Consider the following 14,518-nt stretch of genomic DNA (forward strand, 5'->3'; position numbering starts at 1 on the left):
ATTAAAGCAATTAAACTCAAAAAGTTGAAATAGAGAGGCTAAGCTTCAAAAAATATAACCATGAGATATCCACTCATCAAGTGAAATTCCAAAGTAGCATATAAAAGAAAATGAGCAAAACACTAAAGATTCAAAAGAAAAATATACTTATGAGCAACTAAAAAAAAAAAAAAACTGAATGAGCAAATGTTTTAAATAAAAGAAAAGCAACACAAGCAAAATATTAACTAAACAAGTTGCTAAAAATATTAATTAATGAAGCAAATAAAATAAAAGACATGAAATATGTAAACTCAAATTAATGGTTGGCCAATCACGAATGATAACTCTTTTGCCCTTGCCATCTGGTGGAGGTGGTGGTGCTTTTGGGAATGGGTTTAGTTAAATGGGCTACAGGCCATGGGTTTGGTTTAGTTAGTTAGTGGGGTTTTTTTTTTTTTTGAAATGGGTTAGTGGGCTTTTTTTTTTTTTTGGGCATGGGGTTGGTATCGGGCCCATTCTGGTGAATTGGGTTGTCAACCTGCAAAACCAAATAAACGACACAAGTTAGAACACAATGATGTAAGTTGTGTCGGAAGTTGTGAAATTCTCTGCCAAAATTGTGCCCAGTGAACACAAGCTACAACACAACCAAAATCGATTGTGCCGCAGGTTGTGAAATCTTTTGCCCAAATTGCGCCCAGTGAACACAAGTTACGACACAACCAAAATCGATTGTGCTGCAGGTTGTGAAATCTGTTGCCCAAATTTGACAAAATTACACATTACTTGAAAAATTGAAACAAATTAGATTTCAAGTGATCAGACCTTCATAACATGAATTCTAATTGCTCAACCTGCTATGTTCATCAAACACTCATTAAAAAAAAAAATTTCAAAGCACCAATTCACACATCCACATTCAAATAATTTTCTTTTTAAACCAAGATGACAAAGTTTGGAAAATATTTCCTCTTAAAATTAACAAATAGGGCAATGAGTCCTGCAAAATCCACCAGCAAATAATCAACAATAGAAAGATGAAAAGTATAAGTGAACAAATTTAAAACTAAAATTTAAAGCTGAAATTTAAAACTAGAACTAAAACAGAATGACTAATGCTCATTTGCTTGCAATGAATTGTATCCCATCTACACAAGAAAATTAGAATAATGTCAAACTCTGAATAAAGAGTATAGAAAAACTTAAAACAAATATATGAAAGAAATAAAAAATCAATGAAAAATTATGGGTCATGCCCAGAAATGTTAAGTTTAGGTCTTTAGCTTGACCTTGCTTAACCAAAATTTTATGGAGAATGAGAGAGATAGTAGGTTGCTATCTTCTCAATTGGCTCACCAACTGAATAATGCCTCAACCTTTGCCCATTTACCTTGAAATTACTAGATTTTTCACCAAAAATTTCCACAGCACCATGAGGGAAAACTTTCACAGCTTTAAATGGACCTGACCACCTTAATTTTAATTTTCCTAGAAAAAATTTTAACCTTGAATTGAATAAGAGCACCAAATCTTCTTCTTTAAAGTCCTTTTTCTTGATATGCTTATCATGCCATTTTTTAGTTCTTTCTTTATAGATCCTAGTATTTTCATAAGCATCAAGTCTTAATTCTTCTAACTCATCAAGTTGCAAAAATCTTTTGTGTCCAGCAGCTTGTAAATCAAAATTGATTGCTCTTATGGCCCAATAAGCTTTATGTTCTAACTCTACGGGCAAATGGCATGATTTCCCAAAAACTAACCTATAAGGTGTAGTTCTTATGGGGGTTTTAAAGGTTGTTCTATATGCCCAAAGAGTGTCATCTAACTTAAGGGAACAATCTTTTCTAGACCTGCTGACAATTTTCTCTAAGATTTGCTTAAGTTCTCTATTTGTGATTTCTACTTGGCTATTTGTTTGAGGGTGATATGGTATGGCAATCCTATGCTTTACCCCATACTTTCTCATCAATTTTTCAAATTGGTGATTGCAAAAATGGCTACCACCATCACTAATTATGGCACGTGGGGCACCAAATCAGGTTAAAACAAATTTTTTCAAAAATTTCACCACAACTTTTGCATCATTGGTAGGTGTAGCAATAGCTTCTACCCATTTAGATACATAGTCTACCCCTACTAAGATATATTTATTCCCATAAGAGGATGGAAATGGCCCCATGAAATCAATTCCCCACAAATCAAACAATTCAACTTCTAATATGGACTGTTTGGGCATCTCATCTCTCTTGGAAATATTACCTACCCTTTGACACTTATCACACTTGCTTACAAAGTCTCTCACATGTTTAAACATATTAGGCCAATAAAAACCTGATGTCAAGACTTTTTCAACAGTTTTTGAGACACTACAATGACCACCATATTCAGAGGAATGACAATGGTAAATAACATCATTTATTTCTTCCTCTAGTATACATCTCCTAATTATTCCATCATTACATCTCCTAAACAAAAGAGGCTCTTCCCAAGAATAAAATTTAACATCATGCAAGAATGTTTTCTTTTGCTGCCAAGATAAATCAGGTGGTAAGACACCACAAGACAAATAATTCACAATATCAGCAAACCATGGAAGTGCAAATTTCAACACATACAGCTGCTCATTCATAAAAAACTCATTAATTGGCACAATATTATCATCTTTATTTTCATTTTTTATCCTAGAAAGGAGATCAGCCACCACATTCTCAACACCTTTTTTTATCTCTTATTTCTAAATCAAATTCTTGAAGTAACAAAATCCATCTAATCAACCTAGATTTAGCTTCTTTCTTGCTCATTAAATACCTTATTGCTGCATGATCAGTGAAAATTATTACCTTTGAGTTGACCAAATAAGAACGGAACTTATTGAGTGCAAATACTACCGCAAGGAACTCCTTTTCAGTTGTAGCATAATTAACTTGAGCTTCATTAAGGGTTTGGCTTGCATAATAAATGGCATAAGGTTTTCTATCTTTTCGTTGGCCAAGGACAGCTCTAACAGCAAACTTGCTTGCATCACACATGATTTCGAATGGCAAAGTCCAATCCAAGGGTTGCATGAGAGGAGTTGTTTTTAATGGCATCTTTAACCTGCAAAAAGCAACCATACAATCTTGATTAAAATCAAATTTAACATCATGATTCAAAAGATTTGTTAAGGGTTTAGCAAGTTTAGAAAAATCCTGAATAAATCATTGGTAAATTTTGGCATGTCCAAGAAAACTCCGCACTCCTTTAACAGTGGTTAGAGGGGGCATTTTTTCAATAATTTCTATTTTGGCTCTATCCACTTCTATTCCCCTATTTGAGATCAAATGCCCTAAAATGATCCCCTCTTAGACCATAAAGTGGCATTTCTCCCAATTAAACACCAGATCATTATCAGCACACCTCTGCAAGATTTTAGATAAATTACTCAAGCATGAATCAAAATTAGTGCCATATACTGAAAAGTCATCCATGAAGACCTCCATAATTTCTTCAATAAAATCAGAAAAATGGTCATCATGCACCTTTGAAAGGTGGCAGGCGCATTACACAATCCAAATGGCTTCCTTCGATAGGCAAAGGTGCCATAGGGATAGGTAAAGGTATAAAGGTAGTTTTTTCTTGGTCATCAGGATGGATTGGAATTTGAAAGAAACCAGAATATCCATCTAAGTAACAAAAGTAAGAATGCTTAGCTAATCTCTCTAACATTTGATCCATAAAAGGAAGGGGAAAATGGTCTTTTCTTGTAGCATTGTTCAACTTCCTATAATCTATGCACATTCTCCAGCCTATAACAGTTCTAGTGGGTATCAATTCATTATTCTCATTTTTAACAACTATCACCCCACCTTTTTTTGGTAAAATATGCACAGGACTAACCCACTCACTATCAGAAATGGGTTAATATAAATTACTCAAGCATGAATCAAAATTAGTGCCATATACTGAAAAGTCATCCATGAAGACCTCCATAATTTCTTCAATAAAATCAGAAAAATGGTCATCATGCACCTTTGAAAGGTGGCAGGCGCATTACACAATCCAAATGGCTTCCTTCGATAGGCAAAGGTGCCATAGGGATAGGTAAAGGTATAAAGGTAGTTTTTTCTTGGTCATCAGGATGGATTGGAATTTGAAAGAAACCAGAATATCCATCTAAGTAACAAAAGTAAGAATGCTTAGCTAATCTCTCTAACATTTGATCCATAAAAGGAAGGGGAAAATGGTCTTTTCTTGTAGCATTGTTCAACTTCCTATAATCTATGCACATTCTCCAGCCTATAACAGTTCTAGTGGGTATCAATTCATTATTCTCATTTTTAACAACTATCACCCCACCTTTTTTTGGTACAATATGCACAGGACTAACCCACTCACTATCAGAAATGGGTTAATAATTCCAGTAGCTAGTAATTTCAGGATTTCCTTTTTCATAACATCCTTCATTATAGGATTCAATCTTCTTTGGTGTTCAATAGTAGGTCTACTATTTGGCTCTAGGAAAATCCTATGCATACAGATTTTTGGACTAATTCCCTTTATATCATCAATTGCATAACCCAAAACTCTCCTATATTCTCTCAAAACTCGCAACAATTTGTCAATCTCAATATCAGTCAAAGATGCATTAATTATAACAGGATATGTTCCATTGGGTCCAAGAAAAGCATACCTGAGGTTGGAAGGAAGAGGTTTAAGATCTACTTTTGGGGCATCCTCTACCTTTAATGATGGTGGTTTAATCTCCAAACTTTGCACCTCTTCAAGCTGAAAAATTGTGGCTTCAGGATGTGGTGGAGAGCTCTCCAAGTGTTGTGCAAAAGCAGCTATGTTGTGATTATAATCATCAATGCTCCCACCATGGACTAAGCAATTTTCAAGAGGGTCTTGTGGATAGCTTTTTCTGAAATGCTCTTGAACAATCTCATTAATGATGTCTACCCGCAAATAAGACTCAACTTCCTCATTTTCCCTTTTCATGGCTGGATTGATGTTGAATATCATTTGATCATCTCGCACTCTAAGTGTCAATTTCTCACCCTTTACATCAATTAATGCACTAGCTATTGCCAAAAAGAGTCTTCCCAATAAGATAGGAATTTTTGTGTCTTCATCCATATCTAAAATGACAAAGTCCATCGGAATGTAGAATTTTCCAACCTTAACAGGCACATTTTCTAGAATGCCTTCTGGATACTTAATTGAACGGTCAGCCAATGAAAGATACATGTTTGTGGGCTTCAACTCTCCCATATTCAACTTCTCATGTATTGAAAGTGGCATTAGGCTGACATTAACTCCAAGGTCACATAAGGCATTTGCCACACAATTATTACCTATATGACAAGGAATGGAAAACACACCCGGATCTTTGAGTTTGGGAGGTAACTTTTTATGAATTATAGCACTACATTACTCTCCTAAGTTGATGGTATCATAATCTTCTAGCCTTCTCTTGTTGGTAACAATCTCCTTCAAAAACTTGGCATAACTTGGCATTTGGGATAGTGCCTCAGTGAATGGCACATTGATATACAACTTCTTTAGCACTTCAAGGAATTTGCCAAATTGTTTGTCTAGCTTATGCTTGATGAATCTTTGAGGGTAGGGAAGGGTGGGCTTGTAAGGCTCAGGTGGGATGTATGATTTCTCTCCCTCATGTTGCTCACTTTTGCTTTCTTCTTCCTTTTAATTTTTCTTACTCTCAACTGAATTTTCTTCTTTTGTGCTCTCTTTTTCTTCTCTCTTGTTTTCACTCTCTTGACCAACTTTCTTACCACTTCTCAAGGTCACAACCTTACATTGTTCATGAGGGTTTTGTGGTTGGCTAGGTAGTTTGCCATAGGATTTACTTCCTAATGAGCTTGCTTATTGAGCCAATTGAGTCTCCAACATATGATTGTGGGCTTGTAATTGATCCATGGTTTGTCTCATGTGTTGCATTTCTTCCTCCAATTTGCTATTCATCTTGCTTTATTCAGTAAAAAATTTCTCCATCATGCTTTCCAAGGTTGGCTTCGGTTCATGAGGTGGAAGGGATTGTTGTGCTCTTGCTTAATATGCAGGTTATGGCTACCTTGTGAGCTGAAATTGAAGCTAAAACTGCCTATTATGCTGCATATACTGCTGGTTATGAGCATAATTTGAGCTTTGACCTTGTTGAGCAAAAGTTGCTTGTGGCCTCCATGTTGAGTTGTTCACATTAGAGTAAGAATTTCCCATAGGTTTCTATTGATAACCTCCTGCATAAGCAACTTGTTCTTTTAAATAATCATCACTATAAGAAGAGTAATCAACTCCACAACTTTGGGTTCCATCTGTGTAGGCAACTTGTTGCATAGTTGTAGGAGTTGAGGTTGTTGCCTTTGTGCAAAAATCACTGAGAAGCTGAGCTAACTGATCAAATCTTGCATTCATGTAGCTAACTGAGTCAAGTTCATAAATCCCAGCCTTCTTTGGCTCAATTGCTGTAGGATTTCCCCACAAATGGGTATTATTAGCAATCTTCTCTAATAGATCATAGCATTCTTCACTTGTCATTCTCCTGAAATCTCCTCCTACTTGTGAATCAATTGTGTTTCTTATGGCTGGAGTAACTCTGGTGTAGAAATTTTGAACAATCATCCATTTGGGTATTTCATGATGAGGACATTGCCTTTCAAGCTCCTTAAATCTCATCCAAGATTCATACAAAGTTTCATCATCCCTTGGCTTAAAAGCTACCATCAAATTCCTCAAAATGAGTGGTCTTCCCAGGTGGGAAAAACAGAGATAGAAAAGCTTGAGATAGTTGCTCCCAAGTAGCTATAGTAGCTTGTGGAAGTGAGTCATACAACTCTAATGTTGAATCTCGAAGAGATAATGGAAATAAGGTGAGCCGAATCACTTTATCTGAAACTCCAGGCTGTCTTTGTGTACCACATATCATCAAAAATTTCTTCAAATGAGAATGAGGATTTTCAAGTGGACTACCTCCAAATTGTGAATTTTGAACCATTTGAATGAGACTAGTCTTTAACTCAAATTGATTAGCTCCAATAATAGGTATGTTATCTCTCACATCTGCACATCAAGGAAAAGCAAAATCTAACATGGATCTTCTCTGAGGATCATTTTGATTAACAACTTCATTCTGCCTATTTTGCTCTTTTCCCCCATTATCTCCACCAATATCTCTATTTTGATTCTCCACATTTTCAATTTTCTCCTCTTGCTCAAACCTTTGTTGTTCTTCTTTTTCTGCTTCCTTTCTCCTCTTAGATTCCTTTTTGTTGGCTCGACAGAATTTTTCAATTTCAGGGTTGAACAACAATTCAGTATTACTTGTGCTTTTTGATCGTCTCATAAACAAGAAAAGTACCTGAAAAACACAAGGAACAACAGTGAAAATAAAAGAAAATAAAAATTCTAATCAGCTTAAAACAATCAAAATCTAACTTAAAAATAAACAATTCCCCAACAACAGCGCAAAAAACTTGATGGTATCAGCTATGAAATAGCTTTCGTAAGTGCACGGGTCACAGTAGTATAGTTTTAAAAATAATATCATTCCCACAGGGAATTATGCTTAAATTGGAAATAAAATGATAAGCTAATTAGAATGGTAAAATTTAAAGATATTAAAAAGAATGAAATTTAAAATTTAAAATTGGTATTTGAGGAATTTAAGCTAAATCAAACAATTAACTAAATTAATTAAACTAGATTACCAAAATTTAAATTGAAATTGCTAATTATGAAATTGGGAGGAATTTAATTCTAAATTCAATAAAAATTAAAGTGATTCTAGAAATAGGGTTTTCAATATTGTTTGCATGTGGTTTATCCCCAATTTAGCCAAACACATGAGAATTGCAATTTTGAGAGAAATCAATTCTTAGTTCTTTGAAACCTTTTTCAAGCATTTCAAAGTTGGTATTCATCAAATCAAACCCTGTATTCACGGTATTTCAAACTTCATAAAAACCCAATTAAAGCTCTAATTGATTTTTGAAAGTGCCCTTAATTCTCTTAGCTTATGTCTAACACCAAGAAAACTAAGTTTATTGCAAGATTATCTATCCCAAACATTCACTTTTCAGTCCATCTGTCAAGGATTAAAACTTAACTTAATGAGGGCCCATTCATCAAGCAAGGCAACAAGCTCATAAGCAATAAATCAAAATGCAGCAAATCTCATTTAAATGACTAAATCAGTTCAAAAACTACAATACAAAGCAATATTTACAAACCCATCTCTAGAATCTCAAAGATCTACTCACAAATCAAGGTTTCAAGACAAACCCAAGTATAGAAATGAATAAATAATGAAAATCTAAACTAAGGAATAGAAAAACCCAATAAAATGATGAAGAATCTACTGCTGGAGTGATGTAGAAAATGTCCTCTGCTGCTGCAACAAGACTAGATTTCACGAGCTCCTTTTCCTCTCTTTCTCTCTTGCAAAATCTCCCTCTTTTTCTCCTTATTGAAAGAAAGGGAAAAAGAAGCTTTTATATGGTTCAGAGGTCTGCGCTAGAACAGGTAAAAAGGCAGATGATTCTGGAGAAAGTGATGTAGTAAATCAGAGGGACGAAAGTGCCACATCAGCCATTTTCATTAAAATGGCACAAGCTAAATCGATTGTGTCGCGCCTTGTGTGGCAGGTTGTGAAACCTACTGCCCGAGAAAAAAAAAACCTTCATATCTGACAACCGACACAGCCTGTGACACAAGCTGTGTTGCAGGTTATATCACTTTCGGTCTCTTTATCTCAATTTCAAAATTTTGCAATTCAACTCTAATTTCTTCCAAATGGCTGCTCTGATCAAAATACACCAAAATTCTCCAAATTTAACCTACAAAACAAATAAATTCCAAAAATTAAACTAAGAAGTGTAAAAAGGCAAAATTGACTAAATATATACTAATATCTATAGTAATAGCTATGAACAAGGGTAAATTATGTGTAAAAATTATACCTAAATGATGATATAAAATGCATGCATCAGGTGTCACACAAAGGTTGATAACAATGAATTAAACGCTGAAAATTAAAATCAACTTGGATCTAACTTAGCCAATTATCGTAAATAAATTTTGTGCATATACCTCAAATGCTCGCAAAGCAAATCTGATGCATGGTGTTATTCCAAACGAAGTTTACTTAACAAGATCCGGAAGACAAACGATTGATAGAAAAGGTCAGGACAAGTTACGAGGCTTGGCCCATAATTTTCTCCAACATCCCTTTTTGGCTTTTACTTCTGACCGTTCCTGACTAAAAGTGCCCCTTTTGGGTTTTCACTCCTAGTTTTTTTTTTTTTTAACTTCCTTTTTCAGGGCGTCCTTTCAGATTTTTACTCTTCGCTCATTTTGCAAAAAGCGCCCTTTTAGGTTTTCGCCTTCTTTCCCTCATTTTGCTAAGAGCGCCCTTTCGGGTTTTCACTCTTACCCCTTTTTCTTTTTTTTTTTATTTTTTATTTTTTGTAGCAACTTTGCAAGTTTCCTCTTCTTATACGCACCAGTTGCCCGATGATTATTTGTCCTCCTGTAAATCTCAAAGTAAAGTATATAAAGTTACCTGTGTTTTGATTCTTCTTATATAAAAAGCTCTTAATAAATTAATAGCGCATAAACCAAAGTGGATAAAATATGCACAAATTTATTCATGGTGTAAGAAGATAATTATACTGTGGTTTTATGATCAAAAGTATGAAAGTACAACTTTATGGAAAAGTGTACAAGGATAAATCTCACAAATGCCCTTAGTTAACTTTTGAAGTCTCGCAATTACCATTGTTTCAAGTGACCTTCTGCAAAGCGTGCTATGCATTTTACTGTCCCCTGATATTGGAATCCTCTTTATTTCTTTGTCATCTTTGGCTAGAAGTGCCCTTTTGGGTTTTCACTCCTGGCTCCCCCCCCCCCTTTTTTTTTGACTTCCTTTTCCAGGGCGTCCTTTCTCATTTTCACCCTTCGCTCATTTTGCAGAAAGCTCCCTTTCAGGTTTTTGCCTTCTTTCCCTCATTTTGCTAAAAGCGCCCTTTCGGGTTTTCACTCTTACCCCCTTTTTTTATGCATAATATCTTTTCATGGCATCCGAATTCACCGGCCTCGACAATTCTTCCCTATCCATATGAGTTAAGATGAGTGCACCACCGGAAAATGCCTTTTTAACTACATAAGGCCCTTCATAAGTTGGTGACCATTTACCTCGGGGATCACTTTGATTTGGGAGGATCTTTCTTAGAACTAGATCTCCTGATTGGAATTCACATGGGCGTACGTTCTTATCGAATGCTCTAGCCATCCTTCTTTGGCACAATTGACCGTGGCATACTGCCGCTAGTCTTTTCTCATCCATCAAATCTAGCTGGTCTAGCCTTGATTGAACCCATTCTATCTCATCTAGTTCTGCCTCTTTTAGAATCCTTAAAGAAGGAATTTCTACCTCTATTGGCATAATAACTTCCATTCCATAGACCAGCAAATATGGAGTTGCCCTGGTTGATGTTCGTACCGTAGTGTGGTAGGCATGAAGTGCAAAGGGAAGCATGTCATGCTAATCTTTATAAGTGATTGTTATCTTTCCAATTATCCGCTTGAGATTTTTATTGGCAGCTTCTACAGATCCATTCATCTGAGGTCGATATGGTGATGAATTAAGATGTCATATCTTGAATTGATCGCACAACTTCTAAATCTTTGGACCGTTCAGATTCTTGGCATTATCGGTGACAAACTCCCCCGGAAGACCATACTGACAAATAATGTTATTCTTGAAGAACTTCAGAAAGATATTCTAAGTGATGTGAGCATATGAAGTCGCTTCCACCCATTTAGTAAAGTAGTCGATGGCTATTAAAATGAATCTGTGCCTATTGGATGCTTTCGGATTAATCATACCAATCACATTGATACCCCACATTTCAAATGGCCACGGTGAGGCAAGATTGTAGAGCTGACTATGTGGGACATTTATCTGATTAGCATAAACTTGGCATTTGTGACACTTTCGAAAGTACTCAATGCAATCCTTTTCCAAAGTGGTCCAGAAGTAACCCCGCCTTAAGATCTGCTTTGCCATCATATACCCATTGCTATAAGTAGCGCAGTTCCCCTCGTGTGTTTTGAATAGAATTCTTCTTGCTTCTTTGGCATTTACTCACCTCAACAATTCACCATTGGAGCTTCTTTTGTATAAGACTTCTCCACTGGGGAACTATCCCATTGCTAGTCTTCTGATCATTCTCCTTTCGTTTCTACTTGCCCCAGGAGGATATTCCCTATTTTTGATGTAAATCTAGATGTCATGATACCAGGGTTTGCCATCTGTTTCTTCTTCGATCAAAAAGCAGTATGTCGGCTCACTTCTTGCTTTAATTTACAATAACTGCGTTATTTGCCCTTCTTCCATCTGAGTCATCACTGCTAGAGTAGCTAAGGCATCAGTAAATTGGTTCTTGTCCCGACTCAGATGAGTGAAAGAGATCTCCTCAAATTCCTTGATTAGTTCGAGGAGATATTTTTGATATGGGATCAGTTTCGGGTCTTTAGTCTGCCATTCTCCTTTGACTTGGTAAATCAAAGCTGAATCCCCATACACTTCTAATTTCTTTATCTTCATTTCAATAGCCGCCTGTAAACCTCTCACGCAAGCCTCATACTCCGCTACGTTGTTTGTGCAGCCAAACCTTAGCTTAACGGCTATTGGGAAATGTCTCCCATCTGGGGCAACAAGTGCTGCTCCAATCCCATTACCAGTTAAATTGACTGCTCCATCAAAATACATTTCCCGCACATCATTTGGGCTTTTAGCATCATTGCTCACTGCGTTAATATATTTTTTCTGGGAATTCAAAATCCAGGGCTTCGTAATTATTGATTGGGTTCTCAGCCAGGAGGTCAGTTATCACACTCCTTTTCACTGTCTTTTTTGTCATATAGACTATGTCGTACTGAGAAAGTATGACTTGCCATTTTGCTAATCCTCTAGGTATGAAAGGGTTTTCAAATACATACTTGATCGGATCCATCCTGGAGATAAGCCATGTCTTATGATTTAACATGTAATGTTTGAACTGATTCACTATCCAAGCCAATGCATAATAGGTCTTTTCTAGGGATCAGTATCTTGACGCACAGTCGTTGAATTTCTTGCTTAAATAGTAAATGGCTCTTTCTTTTCTCCCGATATCATCATGCTGTCCCAGAACATAACCCATCGAGCTCTGCTGAACTGCCATATGCAGAATTAATGGCTTACCCGTCACTGGAGGAACCAGTACCAGCGGATTTGATAAGTACTGCTTAATCCTTTCGAAAGCCTCTTAACAAGCTTGGTCCCATTTGGCTGTATTATTCTTTCCAAGTAACTTGAAAATGGGTTCAGCCTTGGCGGTGAGGTTAGAGATGAATCTCGAGATGTAGTTCAACTTTCCCAAGAAACTACGCACATCCCTTTTCGTTTTTGGGGAGGCCATTTCTTGGATGGCTCGAATTTTGTCCGGATCCACCTCTATTCCCTTATCACTTATTATAAATCCCAACAGCTTTCCCGATTTTGCTCCAAACACACATTTAGCTGGGTTTAACTTCAGCTGATTTTTCTGAGCCTTTCGAACACTTTTCTTAATACCTGTACATGGCTTTCTGTCCCCTTGGATTTAATGATCATGTCATCCACATAAACTTCTACTTCTTTATGCATCATTTCATGAAATAACGTGACCATGGCCCGTTGGTAAGTAGCCCCTGCATTCTTTAGCCCAAAGGGCATCACCTGGTAGCAGAAGACTCCCCACTGGGTGATGAAGGCGGTCTTTTCTTTGTCATCATTGTCCATCAAAATCTAGTTACACCTTGAGGCTCTGTCAATACATGAACATCTCCCCAATCCTGCAGCATTGTCCGCCAAAGACATCTATATGCGTAAGAGCGAAATCATCTTTCGCACTACTTTATTGAGATCCCTATAGTCAATGCATACTCTCACTCTGCCATCTTTCTTCATTACGGGGACAATGTTAGCTTCCCACTCTTGATATTTTACTACTTTTAAGAATCCAACATCATATTGCTTTTTGACTGCATCCCTAACTTTGAGCAGGGTGTCGGGGTTCATTCTCTTCAACTTTTGTTTAACTGGGACTATTCCAGGGATCAAGGGAATCTTGCGTGTGACTATCTGAGGATCCAGTCCTGGCATGTCATCATAGCCCCAAGTGAATACGTCGTTGAATTCCTATAGCAGTTGAATCATGTCTTCTAGTTCTTCATTATTCACGATTCTAAGTTCCCTGTTATTTTCCTCTGTTCCCAGATTCACAATGTTCATTTCATCTCCACAGGGTACTAGAGTGGGTTCATCTGCCTCTCCCGCTTCTTTCACAGGCTCTTCTTCAGGATCACTTGAATCAATGGTGATTATGGGACTCTCAAAGTTAACATAAAGGATTTCAGAGTTAATTGGATTATTATGGAGGGATTGGTCAATGGTCCTAGAGAAGTGAAAATGGATTATATTAAAGATTGAATTTTTGCAATGAAACTTTTTTTTTAAAGAAAATATTAACACAGAGTTTGAGAAAATGCGCCATTAATTTGTTAATTGCTTAATCATAAAAAGAGGTCCATTTATAGAATTACACTTGACACCATGGACAACATAATCAAGCATTGGTAACAAAATATACTTTACTCGAAATAAAGCATAAGGATATCTTTGGCTTCCCAATTGTCAAGCTCTTATCCCTCTGTGGTGGGCGAAATTAGTATTTCGGACATAGAATCCAGGTGCAGGACATTGATAGATGATTCCGAGGGAGATTCTTCATCCTCTTCTTTCAAGTTCTCAATGATTGGTTTGGTGAAAACATCTGAGATTTTCGAGATGTTTTTCTTCATTTCGTGAGGTTTATCGAATCTATGATCCTAGAGTAGGCTTCTCATTCGAAACCTTCCATCAGTCAAAGCATCCTCATCATATCCCAATACTGAGCGTCCATTCCTCCGAGCAGCTGACAATGGTTCGACAATCCATTGCAGGGTGACACCCAATCCCTTGCCCTTTTCATAGCCATTTTTCAGCATTACCTTTGCAACCATGGCTGCAGCTCCCCCGTCTCCTAGAACAGTTCCTTGTAGCTTTAAAGCTTGAAATAAGCTTTCTAGAGATCGTTCAGTCATTTCCACATAAGGGACTAATTGTGGCTTGGTGACCAGTATAGCTTCTTCTCCTCTTACCGTAATGATTTTGCCGTTCATGATATATTTGATCCTCTAATGCAGAGTTAAAGGCACTGCATTTGACAAATGGATCCAGGGCCTTCCCAACAGCATAGTGTACACTGGTTCAATATCCATTACCTAAATGTTACATTGAAAGTACATGCCCCTATTTGAAGCGGCAAATCAATGTCTCCCAACACATCTCTCTTCGTGCCATTAAACGCCCTCACAATCATGGAGCTTTGGCGTATTCCAGATGGGTCTATCGGCAGTCTTACCAGGGTTGCATTGGGCAAGACATTAAGTGCTGAGTCGTTATCAATCAAAA

At 36.8% G+C, this 14,518-nt stretch overlaps 1 non-coding gene across 1 annotated transcript; it reads left to right on the plus strand.

Moving 5' to 3' along the window:
• The first annotated feature begins 6,613 nt into the window (after positions 1–6,613).
• LOC131169928 (small nucleolar RNA R71) lies at positions 6,614–6,720 on the plus strand. Its single transcript, XR_009140873.1, has one exon. It is a non-coding gene; the product is annotated as a small nucleolar RNA R71 (small nucleolar RNA).
• Positions 6,721–14,518: the final 7,798 nt, after the last annotated feature.

This window comes from Hevea brasiliensis, chromosome 10 (assembly GCF_030052815.1).
Source record: "Hevea brasiliensis isolate MT/VB/25A 57/8 chromosome 10, ASM3005281v1, whole genome shotgun sequence".
NCBI classification, from domain to species: Eukaryota; Viridiplantae; Streptophyta; class Magnoliopsida; order Malpighiales; family Euphorbiaceae; genus Hevea; species Hevea brasiliensis.